The following is a 6,018-nucleotide window of genomic DNA, read 5'->3' on the forward strand; positions in this document are numbered from 1 at the left end:
AAATATCAATATTAAAAATTCTAGTAAGGTGTAATGTATATAGTCATTCATCTATGAAGCCAAGAAGGGATGGATTGTGAAAGTAATATAAATTAAGGTTACAAAAATATTAACATTATATTTGTGATTAGTTCAAAGATAAAATGCCAGTCAGTGATCTTGAAAATCAACGTCTATTCATATTCAAAATAAGGATCAAGAAGAGCATGGGACTATTGCTAAATCGAGTCGCATAATCTTCGTGGGGGTGGGGTAACTAGCCTGGTAGTCTACAAAACTTTCCAAATGTGTTTGTACTCAGGCATCTGAGGTGTGCTTCGCCTCCTTGCTTGTGTGGCAGAGCGATGGCTTCTCAATCATGTTGTGACGTACTTCCTTGGCTCAAAAAGACTTACAGGGGGCCCATTGATGCTGATCATCATCAAATTACTTACATTGGACAACAACAATGTAGATCTCTTGTCCGTGCATACATTGTTCATTAGACTGAAACCCCTTTCACACTCAGCCGTGCTGCAAGGGATGGTCTGCATGCATCGTATGAGAGGTTTTAGGCTTTCATGCTCACTGTGTGGGTGCTCAAGGAAATCTGTCATACAACTGTTTGGTCTTCACAAAGATTGAACCACCTGCACAGTCGTTTCACTCGTGACTCACCATACCGTATGCCAGGTGTTGATGGCCAGTTGCTTGTGTCCAGAATGCTGAGATCAAGAAGCATTTCACTTTCAAATGAGAGGCGCTTCTCCATATCGTTGATCAGACTTTGTAGGAATTGCTTTGCATTGATTGATGTGAGCTTTCCATTTGACTCCAGGGAAACCGATCAAAAATGTCCCGAAACCTTTGCTTTTAATGCCACCTCCAACATCTCTCCTGTACAGTCTTTGAATGACGCCAGCAATCGGATGGTGCGCTTCAGAAGCTGTTCTGCTCTCAATAGTGTGATTGAATGGGCCTGGAGTTGCTGAGACAGGTTTGCAAGTTCAGACAGTACATCGTACATGAGTCCAATGTCACACAGAAATTCCTTGCTTTGCATAGGATGTGCCAGACCTCTGTAAGTTTGCCTCTCTTTGCTGTTTCTTGTTTGGTCTCCCGCAGCATTTTCAAAGTGTCTGTTGAGTGCCTCATATGATCTCCACACAGCCTTTACAGCACGGAAGCTGCTGGCCACCCATCGTGTATTTAAAACTCTGTCAATTTTCTTGACTCGTGAGCCCACTTCTAGTGCTGCTTCCAGGGGTTCCCGTGAATTTTTATTGGACTGACTGGAGAGATTGTGGATCTTCTCCAGGAATGCTTTGAAGTGGTTGATTGACTGAACCTCATCCACAGCATCAGATACAGCCAGTTCCAAACGGTGGTTCATGCAGTGCCATGTGAAAAGGTTAGGGTGCCTTGCAGTCAACCTGGTTGCCACACCAGAATTCTTGCCTCACATGACACTGGCTCCATCAGAAACAAATGAGATCCAGTTCTTTTGAAGCCACTCTTCACTGAAGCCTGCAGCGTCCAAACAGCTCAATAGGGCTTCCTCTATACCCTCTGCCTTTTGGCTTTCTAGCTCAACCAGCTCCAGAAACACAAATTCCGGAGTCGTTCCATCTATAGAGGCTTTCACATTGACAGTCATGGCAGATTTGTGGCTGAGAGATGTAGCCTCGTCAATGAGAACAAACAACTTGCTTGAAGAAGATACAATGCTGTTAACAATTTTCTTCTGCATCTCTTTTGCTATGCGTTCTATGATTTTTGTGGAACTGTACCTTGAGTGCAGACTAGTGCCCATGCTGACACCATTTTTTCCCTGAAGCTCAATGAGACTGTCATGGTCAGTGAAAGGTCGGTTCATCTTAGAAAGGTAGTATGCTGTCCTGAATACAGCACCTGTCTCAGCTAACACAGTCTCTGACACAGCTATCACCACATTTCCAAGTAAATCCTGTCCACCCTTTTCATTGAGCTCCTGAGATATTTCGTGTGCCCTAACATCTGATGTTGTCGAATCTTGTTCCTCAAGGAGGCCAGGGCTGTTTGTCTGTTTCCATTTCAGCCTGAGGACTGGATCTTCAAGGAAACCCACTCCTCAGATATGGACACTCTTTTTTTCTGTGTAGACGTCAGTTGATTTTGAAGTTCTACAAATAGCACAACCTGGAAGTAAATAAAAACATGGCTAATTAACATCCTCATACAAGTTGTCCTTTTTAGATCATCTCTTAGAGCATGACCTAATAATATGGGTGTCGATGTCCTTCGATCCGTCCGTTCGTCCGTCCGTTCACAATGAAGTTGAAGCGGGAGATCTGGTCATTAGTGACCCTGATAGAGGTCGATGAGACGTACACGATGGTATGACTTTTAAGGTCACCGAAGGTCAAGGTCAAGGTCACGAGGCCTTTGAAGTTGCGAAAATGACGATTTTCAAATTCTATCTCCTCCGCCATTTATCAAGCGATCTTGAATTTGATTGTAGCAAATTAATCTGTGGGACAATATCTAAATTTAGATTGGGCTGGATTTTCGATATTCGCTTTGGTTTTCGTGTCACGTGACTTCAAAGTTGGCAAAAAAAGGCGAAAATGACGATTTTCAAAATCTATCTCCTCCTACATTTCTCAAGCGATCTTGAATTTGATTGTGGCAAATGAATCTATGGGACAATATCTAAATTTCATCGGGATGGATTTTCGAATTTCGCTTTCGTTTTCGCGTCACGTGACTTCAAAGTTTGCAAAAACTGCCCTACCTTCAGGAGGCTATATATTCTCTACTGGGCATGGTAAAAGTTAGTGAATGATGTCATTGCATAGCAGCTGACCTTGTCTTTCATGTCCATTCAAAAGAATACCGATATCTTCGAATACGTACACATCACGTGACTTTGAATTTTGCGAAAACTGCTTCATGTAATTGCAAAATGACGATTTTCAAAATCTATCTCCTCCTACATTTCTTAAGTTATCTTGAATTTGATTGTGGCATATGAATCTATGGGACAATATCTAGATTTGGTCAGGCCAGATTTTCGATATTCGCTTTCATTTTCGCGTCACGTGACTTCAAAGTTGGCCAAAAATCCGTCCTGACCAGAGAACACTACACCCTAGTAACAGGAACTCATGCTTGTTTCTCGCAGAGATGACAGTCACTCCGCACGGGTGTATTTTTGTATCTATATTAGCAATAACACCTAGTGCTGAACAAGGCCAAAATCTACTCAAAAGTATTTAATGAACAGTTTACAATCTTCACACCATGGCTAACCAATTCATGACAAGGAGAGGAAAGGAGACAAATGTTCCACTCTTTCAATAGGTCTAATTATCTGGCAACTATTGATGTTCAACATACCATTTAGTAATTTAATGGTGTAAAAGTCTGAAATTACTGCACCTTTAAGATGACCATAAATTAACTATCCTTCCATTTGCACGTAGAAATCAACTTTATGAATTCCAATTGTTTATACTGCAGATTTGAATGTTGGCTGATATTTACCAAACTTTCTGTCCCTCCATTCTAACCAAGGATGCCGGTTTTTAAATTCCATAACCTGACTCTCAGTCCACAAGGCTGGCCAGGAGTTCTCATCTGGAAAGGAACAAGGAGATACAGTGTGATCACAGCATTGTAGTCTGTTGATTACTGGACCCACACACAAACACACGTTTTCTTGTGGCGGATTTTTCTCTTCAGATCAATATTAATCCACAAGAGGGGTCTCTCGTTTTTGCACGCCAATGGAACCGTTAGAGACTGGAATAGTCTGAATGCATCAGGTGTCAGAACCCCCAATGTTGACACTTCCAAGAGAGCTTTGTGTGGCTAGTTTGCATGTAATCACTATACTAGGTTAAAGTGCACGAGTCTTCAGCATTGAAGTTAAGCACTAAATTGGATGAAGATTTTTTAAAAAAAATAATGAGCTATGGTGTGAACAATAGCACTATGAGGATGAGGCATAGGCCAAAGCCAAACTCAAGGGTAGGCAATAGCACACTAGGCTTAATAGTCATCCTCATGGGCCAATCAATGGTTCACAGCTAACTGACAATATTATTGCCTGGACCTGAAACAATATATATATATATATATATATATATATATATATATATATATATATATATATATATATATATATATATATATATATATATATATATATATATATATATGACCGTTTTTACAGCCATTTTTCCCTGCTGTGCAGGGGTTTGGCTTTTTCTTGAGGCAATGTTTATGGCCGGATGCCCTTCCTGATGCCAACCCTGGTTGCCTCTTACGACACACAGGGATATGGTACACCTATTCTAACCGGGGCATACACCGGGACCAGTACACTGGCACTCATTTCGCCGACCTCGGAAGGATGACAGGCTGAGTCAACCCCCTGGTGTTAATTCAGCAGCCAACGGAGCTCAAACTCAGGACCCTTTACTTGGATCCCAAGCCGCCACCCTAACCACTAAGCCAACACCAGGCATATATATATATATATATACATATACATATATATATACACTGTATAATCCGAAAACAGAATTCAAAAATAACTTTCGTTCGTTCGTTCGTCAGAGCCGTTGGAGTGAATTTTCATATTTTTCCACCGCTGCCTTTAAAATCTCTAATTTAATCATTACAAGTCACAGAGCTTAGTGGAACTCCTTATTTTGTCAGTCTATCCTTCCTCTATGTCCTCGTGCCGACGGAAAAAATATTCGGATGATGGTGGAAGAGAAATTCCTTCCGGAATGTTATTTTTCCCAGTACGAAATGCAAGCCGCGGCTAAACTGCGAAACATAAGCCGTTTTTAATCGGGTTTTCGAGGTAATTTTTATTACCACCCGATAGATACTGATAAATCCGAAAACAGATTGAAAATTTTTCGTTCCTTTCGATGGCGAGGCGCCGAAATGTTCGCGGCCCGCCAACAATCGTTTTTTTACTGTAATTTAATCATCACAAGTCCGACAACCGAATGATACGCCTCGTTTCGTAGGTCTATACCTCACCTCCCTCCAAGTACCGATGAAAAAATTATTTACATTAACCGCCGCTGAAGGGAATCAATCAGCGCATTTTATTTCCTGTTCTCAAAGTACCCAAAGCTGCTTTAGTCGCCAAAATACCAAAAATCCTCCGATTTTCACCTGGTTTTCTACGTTGGGATTTAGCCGATGGCTATCGACTGCGAAATCTGAAAACAGAATTCCAAAATATCTTTCCGTTCGTTCGTGAGAGCCGGTAAAGTGAAACTGTATCACAGCCGTAAGGCCTAACGTTAATCGAATAGGCCAGCGGCGCGAAGTCCTTTACTCGCTCATAACTCGACAATACAAAGTCACACAAATTCAACACACACATCATCGTGCAGGTGATAACGTCAGGCATCCGGCGATATCGGTTATAAAGGTGAATGAAGCTATTTTGGTCGCTAAATGGGCCCCGAACCGTTGCGGACTACAACTATCCTAGGCGTGACGCTCCGGTCCGCGAAGCCGCGATTTCTTTAAACACTCATAAAATGACGATACAAATTCCGAAAACGTTCAAACATACCTCAAAATGCTCAGGTAGTTTTCCGTCCTCCCTGAGCTCGCCTTAGGATAGATCAATAATTAATTGGCCAATCTCCCACCACCCTCTATTTATAGAGAGCTTAACTAATTTGTATGAGACTTTCACTTTCCAGGTGTAGCGTTAGCATCAGGCTGCTCCTTTTCTGTAGTTTCTGTAGTGTCATCCGAAGCGGCAGTAACTTCAGGGCCAGGCTTACGAAAACACTCAAAGAGTGTAGTTTGCTTTCTTTTCATAATGTCATATCTGCCAACACTACCGATTTAGCCGGTAGACTACCGATTTTCGAGGCTATCTACCGGCTATTGATTTTACATGCTTAATCTACCAGTTTTTAAAGTTCAGGGAAAATTTTTTTTCTCCGAGTTACAGAATACGATACTGTACAGTACCTTGCAGTTTACGTTTTTCCGTCGTCTATGCGCGCGTCTACA

General features: G+C 41.7%; 1 long non-coding RNA gene across 3 annotated transcripts in view; it reads right to left on the reverse strand.

Moving 5' to 3' along the window:
- The window catches only part of LOC147029732 (uncharacterized), a 32,270-nt gene extending 26,570 nt beyond the window's left edge, over nt 1–5,700 (reverse strand). For all 3 annotated transcript variants that reach the window (XR_015056061.1, XR_015056062.1, XR_015056060.1), the window contains exons 1-2: nt 5,567–5,700; nt 3,505–3,597 (exon numbers count right to left, since the gene is read on the reverse strand). This is a non-coding gene — a long non-coding RNA (uncharacterized LOC147029732). The remainder of the gene's footprint in view (nt 1–3,504; nt 3,598–5,566) is intronic.
- Between the last annotated feature and the right edge of the window lie 318 nt (nt 5,701–6,018).

The sequence above is a fragment of the Eptatretus burgeri genome, chromosome 3 (assembly GCF_056783735.1).
Source record: "Eptatretus burgeri isolate ZD-2024b chromosome 3, Ebu_testis_v1, whole genome shotgun sequence".
Lineage (NCBI taxonomy): Eukaryota > Metazoa > Chordata > Myxini > Myxiniformes > Myxinidae > Eptatretus > Eptatretus burgeri.